At 41.1% G+C, this 19,205-nt stretch overlaps 1 protein-coding gene across 12 annotated transcripts in view; it reads left to right on the top strand.

Annotated features, from left to right (window-relative positions):
- Positions 1-19,205, top strand: part of auts2a (activator of transcription and developmental regulator AUTS2 a) — a 347,206-nt gene that overhangs the window by 255,663 nt on the left and 72,338 nt on the right. The gene's annotated exons all lie outside the window — the stretch shown is intronic.

Genomic DNA, 19,205 nt, shown 5'->3' with positions numbered 1-19,205 from the left:
TTAACATGCAGCCATGAAGGTCGTATTACAGTGCGGTGATGATTACATTTTAATGAAAAGAGACTTCTTCTGGGAGAGCGAAAGAGAGCCACAGGCAGGCTTGATCTTTTTTTCTGATCTAAAATCCTGCACTGAGTGACCTTCCCATCTGTCTGGCTAGAACTGTGCCTGGCAGTTCTCTATCTTAAATAAATAGCTCTTTTATTTTACACGGGGATTGCCTGGATTACCTTTTTAATAAGAGCTTAGCTGTTCTCGAGTACAATGTCCCAGGACCAGTACTGAGTTAGCCAGCCAGCACTAGCCTTCATTCCAAACTAAAGGTCTATGTTCCTCCCAAAGCCCATTTCAGCTGCTTGTTTTTGTCATCTGTTATATTGCCAGTTATGAAGCTTTAACTTGAGCCAAGAGCACAAATGAGAGAAGGATGGTGAAGTGATGGAAGCATGGAGAACGAAAGTGGAAACCCAGACAGATGAGCCATCCACTGTTGGAAGTCACTCCATCTTCACCATCTGTTCACCTCCGCTTTAATTAAATCTACAGAGATGGTGATATTTTTTTTCCCTCTCGGCCACCCATGTCAGAATCTTTTTCTTCTTTCCTCTCTCGCATGCTGTTCTTGAGTGCAGGTGGGAAGATGCCAATGTCCACTCATCTCCCACCTTGCTGCCAGCTGTTAACGAGAGAGTGAGCCAGGGTAGCAAGAGGAAGCTGCCAGGCATTATGATTTGTTAATGAGGAGCATTCGAGAAAGGCCCTGGCCCCAGGCCTGTTGCCATCACTCACTGTGGTCTTTATCTTCTGCATACAGACACACTCTGTATATACTGATTTACAAACATACATGACAAATTAACATCAACTTAGTTTGGCCTCATTATTTCCAGAGCTATATTATTTTGTTACAACCAATGTACAATATTTGACTGCAAGATAAATCAGTATACCTTGACGAACCCCTATAGTCTCATATTCTTTGCTTGGTCGCCTCTACCAAGCTGGCATCACAATGACCTTTGCATCAAGATCATTTGTCTAGTCACCGTTGCTGCTTCTTCCACGCTTTGCCAGCAATGAGACATCTGCTGAACCTGTGTGCTGTGTAACACAAAGGGCTGGTAATACTAATGCTGTGAGTACATTCTCTTTCCAAGATTGGCATCCATGCCGGAAACATGAGTTTGCTCTGGTAGTTTACTGTAATGTGAAGCCATTAGAATGCAGCTTGTTTACTCATTTAAGTAACCAAATTATTTTTCACAATTTGGTGTATGCCAGTGTATCAGCACAGTGTAAGTCGTATACGACATTTTTTCCAGTGATATTTTTCCCCATTAACATGCAGTGTATATATTTGTGTGCATTGTTAGCTTTGGCATGATTTTTTTTATATATATATGCATACTGAGTTGTGCAGCAGACTGCATAATTCTGATTTTCTTCCAGTAAAATGTCACCACTTTTGGAAACTTCCAAATGCATAATGTAAACAAAAGGCTTTTTTACATGTCATACCAAAATCAAAGTTCTGTTTTGTTTTAAACCTTTATTTAACCTGGTTGGTCCCATTGAAATTTAAAACCTCATTTTTAAGAGAGACCCAGCCAAGACAGGCAGTAGCAAAAGCACAAAGTTACACACATGAAAAACAATTTACAAAGTGCAACATTTGGATTAAAGCTTAGTTGAGAACTTTATTTATACAGCCCATTTCATAACAGCTACAGCTGCTACAAAGCACTATACATTACAATAACAAAATAGCAATTATATAAAAAGTGAAAGCAATAAATTAAAACACAAAGTACTATATACAGTAGACATGGGTTTTAAAAATGGACAGAGAGGGTGCTTGCTTAACATTAAATGGAAGGTCATTCCATAGGGAATCAGCAACAGAAAAGGCTCTATCCCTTCTGAGGCTCCACTTAAGTCTTCGACACCTCAAGTAGCGCTTGGTCCGCAGACCTGTGGCATCGGGAAGATGCATAGGAGAGGAGGAGCTCAGAGCTGTACGCAGGGGCGAGGCCATTTAAAGATTTTTGAACAAATAGAAGCATCTTAAAATGAACCCTAAAATGCACTAGGGAGCCAGTGAAGGGAGGCCAAAATAGGTGTTATGTGCTCTGTCTTCCAAGCTCCAGTTATGAGGCCAGCAGCAGCATTTTGGACCAACTGGAGATGCATGAGAGAGGACTGGCTGACTCCAAAATAAAGTGCATTACAGTAATACTAGCCGAGATATAACAAAGGCATGGATTACTGTTTCTAAGCGCTGATGAGAAAGGAGGGGCTTTACCTTAGCCAGCTGTCTAGATGAAAGAAGCTGGCCCTAACAACAGCACTGATTTGCTGGTCCAATGTAAGATCATTGTCCAATTTAAAACCCAGGTTTGAGACTGTTGGCTTTCGATATGAAGCCAGGGGGCCCAGGTCAACATGAGGGAGTATAGAAGAGCCACTGGGACCCAACACCATAACTTCTGTTTTCTTTTCGTTGAAATTTAAGAAATTTAGTGACATCCAGGCTTTGATGTCGTCTAGACAGGACAAAAATGGTCTTAAGGAGAAAGTGTCTTTTTTGCTCAGCGAGTCATAGATTTGACAGTCGTCCGCATAGCAGTGGAAGGAAATCGCGTTTTTTCAAAGGATGGAACCCAGGGATAGGAAATACAATGAGGACAGCAAGGGCCACAAAATAGAACCTTGAGATTTAAAAACCTTGAGGGACACCAGTTCCTTGAGCTTTAAGTAATTCCTAAACACATTCTAGGCTGAGGATGCAGAGTGCCCAAAAGCCCCTCTACCAATTTTTACCCGAGCATTTGGAACAGAGAGCATAAAGAGGTCCTGATAACACAACGAATACTGTTCGGTACTTCGTTGCCTAATAAAAACAAATTGATGGGGGGAAGCTGACCAAAAATTGCCTTATCCATACAGGTTTACCAGTGATTGAGCTTGTGGGTCACAACTGCAGTCCGTCCAACCGGAGAATTCGACACACAATGACGAGAAAGAGCTTGAACCTCCGATATGCATGGTCGACAGTATAACCAGATGTAGACACTGTGCAGAGGTGCATAAAAGTGTACCTAACACAGAACCGTGGGGCACACCCTTGTGAATGGATATAATATGTGAGCACACAATATCATATCTAATGCACCGCATTCGACTGTTAAGATAGTTGGAAAACCAAGTGCCAGCTTCTTCTGAGAGCCCATACCTCAGACGACGAAGTTTTAAAACATGGTGGATTGTGTCACGGGATTTGAACAAATCAATAAGAAGCGCAGCACTGTGTTATATTTTGACAAGTGCTACAGAAAAGTAATTTACCACTTTAACTCAGCTGCTGTGCCCTTTTCTAAAACCTGATTGATGAGATTATTAAATATCAATGATTTATATTTTGGAAAAAAACTAACTCCTGATCAATCACAAGAGAGTCAAGGATTCAATTTTATAGTTGTTCAAAACACTACGCTCACCACCTTTCAAAGACAGACTTCCAAATTCTTTTTCTAAGTGACCGCTGTAAGATTAAAACATGCAAGTACCTCTGAAATAAAATCACCAGCTAGCTTTAATAAATCCAACAAATCTATTTTTTTAGGATCCAAATGTTTAAGGTTTGGAACAGCTTGCACAAAAAGGGCACAAAATTGAAGGACTGGTCATTATATGCTGATACAGCAGTGTTTTCATGTTTACATGTCTACACAATTTTCATGTGTAGATCAAGTTAAATCAAACAAGGATTCAGAATAAGCAAACAGCTTGTTAAAACAACTCACTAGCTCCATTTTACCATGAATAGCACAAGAACAAAAGTGGGTAATGGCGCAGTTTTGTTGCTGATAGCAACAGATTTCATAGTTCTCCAAAACCTCTTCGGGTCATTTAAAAACGTTTTACTGACAGCCATGTAATACTCAGACTTGTCTTTCTTAATAAACAAAGAACATTTTGTAGAAGAGCCTGCTGCCCTCACCTTTGCCCAGGTTAGGTTTCACTTAGGAATAGTTCTTGCGATTTCATGAGAAAACCAGGGGTTATCATGCCCTTAACTCCTGAAAGGCGCGTGCCTATTTCAAACGTGCGTAAAACTATCATTAAAATGAAATCAAATGAAATCATTACAAAAAACACACCAATAGTTGAAAATTAGGATTAAAATCAGTGAGCGTCCAGCTCCATTCAGTGACAGTCAACTGGGTCAGGTTAACAGTCACAAAAAGATTTTAAATCAACAGGTTGTGCCAGTCCCCGTGCATGTTATAAATTAGTCCGAAAAAGGGAGAGGCTTTTGCCATAAGAAAAATCTTAAATCTCATTTAAAAGTGTAAGTAGTCTGTGGGGCCTTCAGGCGGTCAGGGAGAACATTCCCCAGCCTGGGAGCCACAGAGGAGAAGGCCTGATTGGCCATGGTGTTTAGCTTGGTCTGAGGGGCTTAGGGGGTGTTTGTAGATGTAGAACGGAGGGTGTGTGAGGAGGTCTTGGCTGTGAAGAGTTCTTTGAGGTAATGGGGGACATGTTTGTGAATCCATTGGCAGGTGAGGAAGGATGCCTTTTATTCAGTTCTGAGGAACACCAGGAGCCAGTGAAGTGCTTTCAGGATGGGGGTGATGTGGTGAAATTTGTGCACCCTCATCAGGATCCTGGCAGTACTGTTCTGGATGTATTGGAGACTCTGGATGTTCTTCTAAGAATCCCGATGAGGAGTGTGTTGCAATAGTCTGGCATGGAAGAGACAAAGGCAAAGACGAGCTTCCCTGCATCTGCCAGGGATAGTGTAGGAAGGTGTTTTGCAATGTTTCTGAGATGGTAAAATGAAATTTTGCAGAGGTGTTTAATGTGTGTGTCGAAGGTGAGATGGGGGGGTTCATTTTAACACCCAGGTTGGTGACAGATGTGGAAAGAGAGATGGTTTGGTCACAGAATGTGATACTTGTGATGGCGGAAGAGCGAAGCTCGTGTGGTGTGCTAACTAGTATGGCTTCCAATTATGAGCTGTTTAATTGGAGCAAGTTGAGCTTCCAGACTGAAACTTTTCCAAAGGTTTCTTGTATTTGAGATGATCCTGCAGTTGTGCTACAACTGGTTTTTTTTTGTTAATTTTGGATAGAAATGCAAGGTTAAAGAGGGGCTTGTAGTTGGAGAGGACTTCTGGATCCAGGGCGGATTTTTTCTGAAGTACCTCTGATGATAGCAGTTTTCTAAAACAGATGATAAATGTCCGGAGGTCTGGGCTTCCCTTCTGAAGCTGCTGCCTCCCCTGCTGAAGCTGCTGCCACTGTGACCCCATACCGGATAAGGGCAGGCCGATTTTGAGAAGCTGTTGAAACTCCGTAAAGTGGAGTGTCAGCATTGTTTTGGTTATGGAGGATATTAGCCCAGAGCTAACCGCTATCCGCAGTCTGGTGCACAAAAATGGAGACCAGTGAGTCCAGGACAGACAGTCCACAGCGAGATACCAAGATACCAGAGACATGCAGAGTGCCAAACGGAGACAGCAGAAGGCACGGATGGCCAAAGACATTGGAGCCGCAATATGAACGTATCCGCGAGCACCGACTGCTAGGAACCGCTTGGCTGGGGCAGGCTAGCTATCGGCTTATGTCACTAGCAATGTAGCAGCAGTCCCAGATTAAAGACCCATCCACACAAAAAAAAAAACATTTCAAGGCACCACTTCGGCTGAGCAATGCCAAAAGTGTCCTGATAGTACCCACCCAGCATGACTAGCTGTATACTGGTGTCGGAGATGGTCGAAAGTTGGGTATGTGAAGCAGCCGCACAAACCACAAAAAAAAATCATAGGTTTGCAACAATGGGAGTAAATCTTAGGATAGGAGTCAAAAAAGAGAAAAAAAAGCTTAATAAAGCACAAGTGACAAGTAAATGTGGCAACCAAAGCCAGCATCCTCTCTAGGGCTGTTCGATTTTGCCTAAAAAGAAAATCCCGATTACTTTCTCTCGAACCCGATTTTACGATTTCAATTACGATTTCTTTGCAAAATAAAAAATAATGAAAAATGAAGTATTTTGAATGTCTTTTATTTTAACTGATTTTTTCTTTCTTTGAACTCAAAATGCCAGTCAATTTAACTTAATACACACAGAACAACACATTGGGATTAACAGCACTTTATTTAAACAATAGATTTCAGATCTGTTCTTAATTAAATCAATAATGAAAGAAGAAAATGCATATACCATCTGAAACGAAATCATCACGCCTTTCAGACGTTGAGTAACTTGCTTATGGGTTGTATTATACATGCGGGGCACACACTACACTATAGATCTATATTTGCCCGATTTATTAACTAAACGCTCACTTGCCTGAGCAAATAGCAGAATCGCCGGTAGCCATGGATGTTGTTGTTGTTATTGTTATCGGACTGCGCACTCATGGGAGGAAGCGGAAATGCAGAGGAAACTACAGTGGCTTAGATACACCAAAAAAAAAAAAAAATCAAACGTGCCGATTTGAACATTTTTAACATTGTTTAATCCAGAAAATTCGGTTTCGGTTCAAAATTGCTTAACCGAGCAGCCCTAATCCTCTCCCTTCATTCTAGTTTCTCTGGCTCAATGACGTCGTATTGATACAAATTTCGATACTGTCCGTAGATGGCAAACGTTTCACGTTTGTGTCTCTATTCAGTGTTCACTGACCAGCTAGATTCACTAGTGTGTAACATTCCTGGCTTGATATGACTGCATAAAAGGGGTTAAAACCGGTTTATGGTACACAATCACCTGACAGTCATTTGTCTCACCCACCAACATTTAACAGCCTCCACCATGGGGAATGGATAATCGCTTATCACTAGTTTTCTTATCGCTTCGTTTAAATAGAGAGAGAGTGGCAGCAGTAAGTGCTGTTTATATGCCTTAAAAGCTATTATTTTGCAGTAGAGATCAGAATGGGGCCAACATTTTAGCACTAACTGAAGTTAAGGACAATCACACAACCTCTTTCCAGCTGAGGCAAAACTGTGAGAAAGTGTTATTAGCTCTTAATATAATGAGCATAAAACATGGAAAATGTTGAAGCAGTTCAAAGTGAGTGACCAAGTATGTTGGTGATCCAGGAAAAAAAACACATCCAGACATGTTTTTTTACTTGCACATAGGGGTGGGCAATATGGGCAAAAAATATATATTCATCACTATATTTTTTTAAAAAAAGACTCGATAACGATAATTTGACGAAAATTATTTTAAATCTGCACTTGCTTCACAGACCAATTGTGGATAGACAGTGTTTGTGAATAACATCTCTTCTAAATTGCAAAACCTAATGATACTCTACGGCAATATTTAACAATGAAGAACAAAAAAATATCTATAGACTTAAATTGATTTTTGGGAATATTTATGTGATTTAAATGTCTCTGCTGTTATTCCATAACGATGTGACATTTTGAGCTGCAGTAAGTACTGGTGTACCACTGCCATCTACTAGAGCAATCAGAAAGAGAAAAAGGTGTTAACTACAGCAATCAGAATGAGAAAAAATGTATTTGATTTGTGACGCGTGACGAAGTGTCACCCAGCGGGAGAAAAAAAAAAAGACGTCATCATGACAACACCCATTCTCATACATTGGCCACCGTATTCAGAATAAAGTTGAATAACAAAACTGCAATTTCCCGAAACGTGCATTTTCCCACTCATTCATCGCTGTGATATGTAGCCTTGTGACTTTATTCGTGTTTGGGTGTATCCTGATGTCACACTAATAAGCCGTCATAGTTTGTGCAACATGCCTTGGGAATACAGGCTAGTTATGAATGATGCGGACTACAAACGTGTAAACTGAATGTTAACCGATCATCCAGGCTGTCACGTTTGACTTGCTCGCTAAAGTACTGAGTGTGTGTGTGCGTGCGTGAGTCCGTGCGTGCGTTTATATTTGTTGGTTCAACTCGGTGATTGTTTTCTGAGTGTGTGTGTGTTTAAGCTTTTGTTTAGCGTGCTTGCGCGGTCGGCAAGTTTTCCTCATAATCCATATGGCTCGCGGTGCAACAGAATTGCTCTTCACGGTGACCGTTTTTGGCACATCTAACAATGTTATTTCCACCGACGTCAGTCTTGTCAATCCCAAACCATTTGCAGACTACGGACGATGTGGACTCGCGCCTTGCTATGAATCCCCGCTCGACACTCCTTCGTATTTGAAACAGATCGGCTGCAGTGCGGACATTGTCTCGTGACCGGGTCCTGCCCGCTGATTCAGCGCATGATTATCACTTCCTCTTCCTCTGCCGTCAATGCACACTGATTGTCAGAATTTCTTAGTACTTTGCAGCCGTCAGCTGACTCGCTTTTCGAGACAGTATTAATACTCGATAATGTAAAATTACACATCGTGAAAGCAAGATTGACGATAAGGATATATATTGCCCACCCCGACTTGCTCGTTCAGTTCATGCAACCTTTGTTTATTAATAAATGCTCCTTGAATGAGGGCAGTCTTCATTACACATAGTTACAGTTAACAGTGTCAAAAAGGGGCATTAGTATGTTTTTTTTTTAATGCAGGACACACTCATACACACATATAAAGCTTCTAGTGATAGTAGTAAACTCTATTCTGGACATTGTTGTACAAGTTTTATTAATTTAAAACACAGCCACTCCACATCACTCCCTAGGTATTCATCAGTCATCTTTCAAGCAATGGATTTTGTTGCGTGATCCTTACTGAGTTTTTTTTCTCCTATTTTTTTACGGTGTCCTATTCTAACTGAATAATTGACAACAACTGCGGTGTAAAGTCCAAACCAGCCACAAAGCTCCCTTACGTCCAAAGGAGCTCAGATGTAAAGCCCCCATGCTGCGTCTGGGCAGCCTCAGTGCCTTTCAAACATTGGCGGTCATTGATTTGAGTCTTTTGTCGATTGTTCTAGTCTAGTCATCGGGAAAAGCCCTGCTTGTGCTGTCAGCGCCGTGTGCAGCTGGGAATGCATGCATGTGTGTGTGCTATCCCCTCTACAAATGAGTTCCAGCTAGATTTAGTGGAGGGTTTTACTTCGAGGCAAGGCTGAGCCCGAGCCACAGCCAGAACAGGTTGAATTTCAAAGGGGCTTATCAGGGGAATTAGGCAAGCCTTTGGAGTTTGAGCATTGCCTAATTCCTGGTGACCTTTCCCTGGCTCGGGTTTGACTTTTTGTGGTGATCAGCAAGTGCTCTAACAAGCTTTTCCGTCTGTGTGGCTGGGGATTACTGTGGAGCAGCCTTGCCCTCCCCTGCACTCACAAGGAGCCATCTGTGGTGGAGAGAGAGTGCAAGAGAGACAGACACAGCGTGCAAGAGTGAACAGAAGTAGGCAATAGCCTGAAGGGCCATTGTCATGCTTGTCTGTGTGTTGGCGAGGATTGTGCGTTTGTCAGAGTCCGCTTTTGTGATAAACTGGTATGTTTTGTTCTGCCATTTTAAACTGCCAGCCACTGGCAACCCTTTTAGTCCATTATTCAAGTGTTGATGCACATTTGAAATGTTTTGGGGTTTTTTCAAGAGAAAGTTCCTCCCCCCGGATATTGTTGTGATATTCATTTGACTTTTTCTTGGACTCAGAAGCTAGGATTATTATTTGCAGAAAAGTCATAGTGCTGGCTGAGGTAAGCTTTATTTTATTGATATCCTACAGCTAACATGATCCAGAACATATTTGAAGCAACTCTAAACTTTGAAGTACACGAGCATGACGTCATGTTTACTTAATGGTTTGCATACAGAATGCAAATTAGATGTTATGTCATCTGATTACACCCATTGTTCAACCACACATGATCTCTTTTGTTCAGAGGCCCCTGCTGTTTTAGGAATTGCATTGATTGCATATAATCAGAGCACTCCTGAATTAATTATAGTAACAGGAAATGTCACATCAGGTGTAATTAAGCAGTTGATAGCTTATGTACCGAACATGAAAGATTTTGAATTACTCATGATGTTACGATTGGAAATACTGCGATACATGAGCGTCTGTATGACTGTGTTGTTTTCAGGATGATGCTTACATGCAGGCACAGTACTGTATGTTCAATACAATCCTTCTAGTCTTTATACTCTGTATCACCATGCATTGTTGATAAGATAGTATGACCAACAAAATATGCAATAATCAGAGGTGTCAAGTTCAGGTCTTGAACATAAAAATCCTACCACAGTTTGGCTTTAGCTACAGGTGCGTCTACTCAACTGGCAGGTAAACGAGCTCTTGAGTAGAAGCACCTGTGGCTAAAGCCAAACGATGGCATGGTTTTTACTTTCTGGACCTGGATTTGACACCTCTGACCATAATGATGTACATAACTATCAGTTTGTTCCATTTAACATCAAAAAGAACCATGCACATTTGAAACTAGGACACACTGTTTATCACATGAACCCTAGCTGACCTGCGCAGGGTGCAAAGGTTTTATCCAAACCATTTGTGAAACAAATCAAACAATTATTTGAGTAATACACTAGTAGTGTCACGGTTGCGGGCCGGAGGACCCAAATGCAGGGACGGCAGGAGAAGCGGGGGGTACTGAAGAAAATATTTATGAACAAAAACAAGCACAAACAAATCTTGAAAAGTCCAAAACTCAAAGTAGCAAAGAAACACTAGAGAACCAAAACACAACTCCAAGAGAAACAAAGAACATGACAGAGACATGATCCGACAAGGACAGAACAAAAACTAGGAACTTAAATACAAGCATAGTGATAAGACAATGAGAAACACCTGGACGAGACACACGAGGTAGGAGGGATCTGATTGGCTAACACGAGGAGGTGGAATGCAGACAGGTGGACACAATCATCGACAAGACAGACAAATGCTGAAATTACAAAACAAAAACAAACAAAAAAACATAACAAGTAGGCCGTTGTATTTACCCGGAAATGTATTTGTTGTGTGTGTGAAAGCCTGCATTGATGCGGTAATCCTCCACGAAATGTGCCAGACATAGCACAATTCTGGCCCGCTGAATTTCAGTGGATCCAACACATGACGCCAATATTGCAGGAACAAACCGAACAGAGAAAAGCTGTTTTCCATTTCAAATTAAGGAGAACAGAGACTCAACTGAAGCAAAACTTATTCAAACATATTGAATATTTTTGAATATTAATTAGAAAACAGACCGTTCAAAATCACAGTCATTTCTGACCAATGAAAATAAATTGGAAAAGGGCATCGTGCTCATTTCAGATTATCTCGCACAACTGATGAGAGGATACCAAAGATTATAAAACACTGTTTTAAAAAGGTTGTGGACTTTGAAAAGACTGTGACTGAATGTAGTCTAAAACACTGTGACCTAATATCGTGTGTCAAATTTCTATTACAAACTTTAAAATTATAATTGTTGAAAAACTGTTATTGCATAGGCTAAAAGGACCGGGTGTTCAACATAAAACTATGTTATTCATGTGACATGCATAAAACCTGCGAGGGAATCCAGAAAAGTGTGTGTTGGGGGTAGTTTGTTATAAAATTACGGTACTCAATCGTACTAACATCAACACATTAGATGCATTGTCGTATTTCAGTAATAAAATGCATCTAAATGTCACTGTTTTGGACCTCATCATTCATCTGCTCTCTTGACCCTCACCGTTGACCCCACCCATTTTGGATCATACCTCAATGTTTGTGCTTTTATTGTCAGCCTGAGTGCAGTGGCTGCTAAACCTTGAACATTATGGCATTATTGCAGTATCCAGTCTATGTATATAGTTAAGGTTAGATGTTATACCAGTTAGCCAGACTATGCACAGATGTGCATTCATTTTTATGGCAATCTTGCACAACTCAATGTAAAAGAGACTTTAAAAAGTGGCTTCTTAATGGCAGCACCAATATTGAGTATTGCTCTACCGGAGAGACATGCTAGGTTGCAATGGCAGCTTATTTTTTGATTCGCCGTCTGTTGAAGAAACCTCAGTGACACGGGTGGGGAGAGAAGAGCTGCATCATCATCATCATCATCATCATCATCATCATCATCATGCAGAAGTCATCTGGGTTGCCTCTCTCTCTCTTGTCTGCTGCATTATCATAAAAAGTAATTTAGGACTGATTGATGCAAATGGCCCTCTGTTCTTTTCTATCATTAACGGGCCCTTTGCTATGGCCACGGGCGGTGATTAAAGCTGTCGTTTTCAGTTTCTCATTAAAGAAGAGCGGCGGGCCATGGGAGGAATTCATAGAGGGCTAGAGAGGGAGAATATAAAGAGGAGGAAGAATGGGCCATTTTTTTTCTTAAACCAGTGCTGTTAAGAGGAGCTACCATTCTTATAAAAAAAAAAGAAAAAAACATTTTCCTAATTATTGTATTCCCCCAAGCCTTTCTATGTCTAACCAAGAAAATCTGTGGTCAGAACCCATTTAAATAGTATCTTTTTATGATTCCCCAAATGCTTTTTAGGCTGCCAATTGGGTTGCTTATGAAAAATATGAGCAATAGCAAGCGACAGAGTTCAAATTGAAGTCACTTTTGTAGCAGAGTTTTCAAATTCTGTGTGGACTGAAAAGTTATGACACTATATATAGTAGGTAAAAAAAAAAAAGTCAATATAGCTTTTCATTAAAGTTTTTTGCTGCTGGCTATACTGCAAATCACGTAGAAGGCTTTCAAATAAAGTAAAACTGTTGACAGAACAACCACAACAATTCCAGACACTGGAGTGTGTCTGAAATCGCCCCCATCACTCCAGGCCAAGACATTACTGGCGAGACTCACACATCCACTTGAACATGAAAGTGTGCATTTGGATGCTACTTGCTGTCGGGAACCTTATCTACTTGGCTGCGAGGGAGTGAGATGGGAACCTCCAGCTGCGTTCCGCTCTGCGGGTGCCAACAATAGTACTGAGTCCTGGGGTCCCGCGCTAATGGCCTGGGGAGTCTTTACTGTGATTGTGCCCAGCAGGCCTTCCACACACCCTTCAAAAACACACATAAACAACACTAAGCTCTACCGCCGCAAAAATCACCATCACACACATCGTAGCTCCCACTACCCAGTACATCTCATTACCCCTTAATCCTTTGGTCCAATTCAAAGCATGCTGGTGGCTTGTAGCATATGGAGTTTGAAGGATTGGAGAAGACAATGACAGATGGAAAGCAACCAGGGAAGTACAAGCTTGAATTTACTGTCAAGGTTCCTCTCGAGCCCACCCCATCAACCAACGTTTCCAGCTAGCTAGCAGCATTGTGCAATTCATCACAGTACATTTTGAAATAGGAAAGCCTAATCTGGTTTGTGTTTCCATTATGTTTCTCAGTTATGTATGTTGGTGCCCTTTTGACAATGGAAATGGAAATAGGGCTTCAAAGTGAACTTTTCTGAAAGTTGAGCTCCTACCCCTAGCTCCCGGCTGACATCTGAGAGTAGCTCTCCCACTGCATCCGCTACACACTGTTGTATGCTCCCAGTTTGCTCACATTACACCAAACAATGTCCTAAACCAGCCCTGGTCCAAACTTTTTTTTTTCCACCAAGGGCCACATACAGAAAAATCAAAGGATTCAGTGGCGGCTTTGATATTCGTCATCTATAATTTATTAAACAAGCTACGAGTGATTAGGGTGTCACAGTGTTCTTCGATGTCTGTCCGTCCAGCCATCCAACCAATCCATCCTCATGTTTTTTATCATTATGCTCTATTCTCTCATTAGCTGTGTAATTTAACATAATAAATTCAGGCGTGTAGCACCTATACTTGTCAACAAGCTAACCTTGAATTATTTTCTTGCATGTTATTCCTCGGACAAGATGACTTGGCTGGTTGTTGTCGTTAGTTGAGCTAACAGGCTCCTCTTTCTACTAGGAGATTGTTATCATCCAGGAGATGTTCCAGATTAATCATACAGGTCACTTGCATGTAGACCTTTAGTGAGATACATTATTAGTGAAAAGTTGTGGGATAAAAGAGATTTAATTGCTTCCCTGGGGCCACTAAGGAAAATGATAATCAATGTTAAAGCTAGCGTTGTTGCTGCTTTGTTCTGGGTGGGGGTGTTGGCTACTTTCTCACTGACATCTTGATCATTGTTACAAAACACAGGACGGCACAGGACTTATAGTATATAATATGTTTGTAGTATGTCTTTAGCTCATTTGGCGCCTAAATTTGTTCCTCGCCCCTTTGTTTGACTATTAATACAGTGTATTGTGTGTATTGATTGAAGCAACTAATTGGTCTTTAGGTGTGGATAGAGCACATGGGAAGGGAAACGCCACAAGTTTTGTCGGTGCTAAAGTTAATGGTGCAATTAATTTTGTTCTGTCTGTTCAGGAGACGAGACTTTAAGGAAATAATGATTTTATTTATTTTTTGCTGCCCACTTGCTCTCTCCACTGGTTATAATGAGGGAGATAAATTGGTTTTCCCAGGTGTCTTATAGGCTCTCTGCAGTTACTTTATTTGACATTCTAGTAAGAGTGAATGGCACTGGGAGCTTCATCCTTCTTCTCTGCATTGTGGATCTTTACGCAGTCAACATTCGTAAAAAAAAAAAAAAGAAAATGAATCACAAATCAATGAATATCCTCAACCCAACTGATTAACATGGATTATGTCACACCGCTGCCCCCAGTCATATCAGCAGTGGTCTTTTACTCTCAATGTGCCCAGGGGCATTATCCCTCCCTCGATTATTCCTGCAAGGCCCACGTCTCATGGGATTCCCAGCCTACAGAGTTGGGTTCCAACAGACACCATCCCAAAAGACCACTTACGAATAAATTATCATGGCTGCAACCCCTCTGGCATAATGTGATTGGACATGAGGGAGGCGGGCCCATCCCCTCATCCCGCCCAAAGGACAGAAATACTCGGTGCTCAACCTTATCTTTGTTGAGCATTATAATACAGGATTGAACCTTCGGGCCATGCCCAATAATCTGTCTTTTGTGTCCATGCAGCTCATCATCCACCCAATAATCATAGTTCATCAACTTTGCAACTAAAGCTTTTCAAAGCAGCACATTGTTTGCTGACGTCCAAGTTTATTTGGTGTTAGTTTGCACTATTGGTTTCAGAGCCATTTTTACTTGCTTGTTGGATGTGATCCAACCAAAAAAGAGAGGGATTCCAAATGAGCGCAAGAAGGCGAGTGGCTTATTGTAAGACGTTAATTCCCCAGCTAAAATACATGGGCCTCAGGTGGTGGTGCTTCTTAACCTCAGCCTGCTCAGTCTGATAAGAATGTTTCTTTGTTGTTGGCTAGGGAGTAATGCAGACTCGCTAAAGGCTGTTAAAGCTAGCCCTGCTTTACCATTGTTAATCATGTGATTTAATCACCCCATAGTCTATTAAGACCAGCGACACATATATTATAATACAGTTGGACGGCTGTAATTGAAAGCCACTGAAGAAAGCCTCCACCCAAATTTTAGGGAAAACATTGGAAAGTTAGAATCACGGCCTTTCATGGTATAATGTTTCATGTCAACATCTTGTCAACTTGAATCCACCTATATGGGTTTAAAGGACATCGGTTTCTAGTTATGTGTGCAGAATTTATTTTATTTTTTTAACTTTCTTCTATGACGTATTCCAAAAGATAAGCCATTATGGATCATGTCATGCAAGATGTCTGTATACCTTACAAGACCTGAGTTCAGCTAGTATCAAGCTATTAACTATACATTTTTCTTTGGCTTTTGAGTTGCACTTATCCAACATGAAATACTAGCTTCAGCAAGGCTTGGTAAGAGAAAATAATGATTTGAAGAAAAGTAGCACCCAAGGCACTTATCATTCTTTTGTCATAAAAAATGAGGCATTTTTGTGTTGTTTTTGTTTTTGTATTAATAATATATTCTTACTCTGATAATGTTAAAATGTTACTTGGAAGTTGCTTGGTAAGGTGATACATGACAATGATGACTCTTTGACTTTGGAATGGATTATTTGACTCTGGAATGGGTTATTTCTACTTCCATTATTTACAGGAAATTATTTCAAAATCCGAACATATTAGATGTCAATGAGCGTCCTGGAATTGATTATGTTCGACTTTAGACTTTTTACAGTAGATGCTACCGAAATATACAATATGTCACACATCTTGAAATGAAACTGTCTGTGACCTCCATCCAGTCTCATGAAAACTGTTTTCACAGGAATTTATCATAGGCTGCTTCCATCTGTTTTTATGTACATCGAGCTCCCAGCTGTCAGTGATTACTGCTTTGGGCCACGCTCAGACCATTGCCGACAGCCTCTTTTTGATTAGCAATTATCCTGAAAAAGGGCAAGGGAAAACACAGACTCCTCGGAGAACATAGTTCCAAACATTTTTTTTACTGACTACGGTTCTGTTAGGGCAGACAAAGGTTGCTCTGGTTCACTGAGGACCACAGCACACCACTTGGCTTTGATTCTCTCATGCCGTCCAGATGTTAGGATCTGGCTCAGCAAAGCCCCATATGGTTCCATTTACTCTCTGGGGGAGGAAAATAAATGGTTTGTTTTTCTATTGTGGTCTTGCTCATTACGCACTTATAAAACTGGCTTTTGAAGATTAAAAACTTGTGCCTGGGTTGAGCCAGATTTAAGTTGGCATGTTAGCATGGAATGTGTGGTTTTTCCTTTTAAGATCACTGTATTTTTTCTAGAGTTCAGCTTTACACTAACAAGAACACAGATTAGTATTGGGGTCCTACATCATCTAGTCATTCTGGTTGTAGTTTTAGCTGTGTCTGGCTTCATTTGTGTGTACCTAACCTTTGGACGTGGTTGGGCCTGCAGCTTATGAGCCTTGCCACAGAGAAAAGGATATTGGTTTTGAAGCCACAGTAGGTCAGGAAGCTTTAGTGTGTTAGTTGCTTCACCAATGCCAAATGTAGATAGCATCTTTGAAATGTTCACTTTCCTCCTTCAAACTTTCCATTATAAAGATTGATGCGGCGAGATTAGATTTAAACTGCAGGAAGTACACCACAGCCCTTAGCATTCTTTGTTGATCCCACTGACCCCACTCAGTTGATTTCCTGGTATTTCACTGAAAGAATTGCCATGTCCATTTTGTTTTGTTTTTCAAAATGCCATGGTAGACATTTGTGTTTAACTAAAAACGATTCTGTTTTGCTCACGTGTGTTCTGGTTAAATGACCCATGCCCCCACAGTTCCTCTGAGCACTTAGGGAAGTGTTAGTTCTGTTGTGTAGAAGGTGTTCCCATCAATCCCGCTTTGACCTTTCAAGGGTTAGTCGTCTGTCAGTGGGTGTCAGGCCTATAAGTAAGACCAGGTCACTCCTCTTACAGAGAGGTCACGCTCCTGTGAAAGAAAGTGAGGGGCAAAATACGTGAAAGAGCAAAACTGACTTGAGGACCTCCCATCAGTCACAGACGATCTTCAGATTTCGTGGCTCAGACTTTTTTCTGTTGTTGAACAATGACAGCACATCTGTCCGTGATGGTTTTGTCACACTTGCCGTTTTACCTTGAAAGGCATTGCTGAGGAGCCACACAAAAGGACGACAGCTAGTGTTTCTCGTCACGTTTCATTTTGGCTGTCTTTGGAATGTGGATATTTCCTGGAGGGCAGCTGGAGGCAATTGCTGTGTGGATGAACAGGATTCAAAGTAACTTTTGACAATGTTTTTAGTAAGAATTATGACACCGCTACCGCAAAATAACAAACGCGTCAAACACCTGTACTGTATTTACACTCTAAAATCGAAAATTATTTTTAGACACCAGTTCTTTGATAGACGCTACTCAGCCAAATTGACAACGCCTCCTCTTTCAAATTAGAACAACTTGTCAAAAGCTCAGAGAAGCGGAAAGATGCAGCCCCGTTTCAATAAACGTTCTTTAATTGGCTTTGTGAGGAATAATTTCCCCATCGCCGGGCTCCATGTTTGGCAGTCAGGCTGAATACCTCTACTTACCATCTGTCAAAACGTCAGCCAAACGTCAGAACGGAACTTGACTCATGCCGGCAGGTAGTTCAGCGCTGTGTACAAATACTCCAGATCACACTCCAACAGAAAAGCCTGTCATAAACTTGTTTCACAGAAATTTGATCTTAGGTAAACACATCTGTCATTTACAGTCCGTGGAGTTGTTCCTTCTAATCTCCAAAGGACTCTTGTGTTACTTGCACACATTACTTGCACACATTACAAAAACACTGACAGCCTCTTCAACTCAAGACCACACAAGCAAACGATGGCGCTGTCAAATTGAAACGTGGGAAATGGAACTGCTGCCCACCTGAATTGCTCAAATAGCACTCCGGGGTCTTGTGTTGAGGTGTGAGTGAAGATGTTTGGGAGAAGCAGAAAGATGTGCCATCTTCTGATAAGTAGACAACAACAGTGTTGTCTTCCGTATCCTTCAATGAAGAATCATGCGACAGAAACAAATGGACGTATAGGTCTCACTGAAATAAAAAAAAGTGACAGCAGTGTGTCTGTCGATTTGCTCCATTCTCTGTTTCATTGCATTCTCAGGCTCCATGACACGCTATAGTCATGTACTCTGTATATGAATGCACTAATAAGCCCCTCCCGGCTAAAGCCAGAGGACACCCATTGTTTATTTTGTTTTTTTTGGTCTGAAAACACTGTTATCAGTACGTGTTTTATGCTGGCATGCTTGTATGGAGTAATGAGAGCCTCTCAAAGAACAAACTTCACTATTTGCATCCACCATTCCGAGTATATTGTCTCAGTACCGTGAATTGTGACTGACAGAGGTTAGGTTTACGTTTCACAGCGAATTTTGCACCGATGGGCTTTGCTTTCATTTCATTGTTGGTGGTTCTGACAAATCTTTGAGTAACACTCAGAGTTAGACCTTGTAAGAGATCTTTTAAAATCACATTCTTAATGATGAAATGAGGATATAGCACTTCCCCTCAGACTTATTAGTGCAATGGTATGCCATACACAGTGGCATTTACACTATAGAGACAGAAAATAATGTGAAAACACCTCGGAGAAATCGTTGGATTCAAGTTAGGCGTGCTTAGTGAGTGGCATCATAAGATGGCCGCCGGTGGTTTCACTTCTCCCGAGCAAGTGGCATTGTTAGTCCATGCATATATTGGTCCGCGGCTATATCCTGCAACTTAATATTGGCGAGGTCTAATTGAAAGTGTGAATATCCCCATAATGTGTGACTGTGGTATTTAACGTCTGAAGGCAATGTCGGATATATGTGAG

This window comes from Filicampus tigris, chromosome 17, assembly GCF_054856515.1.
Source record: "Filicampus tigris isolate MCC_2025a chromosome 17, RoL_Ftig_1.0, whole genome shotgun sequence".
Taxonomy (NCBI): Eukaryota; Metazoa; Chordata; class Actinopteri; order Syngnathiformes; family Syngnathidae; genus Filicampus; species Filicampus tigris.
Note: the sequence above shows the minus strand (reverse complement) of the source record. Positions and strands in the feature narration are given on the sequence as shown.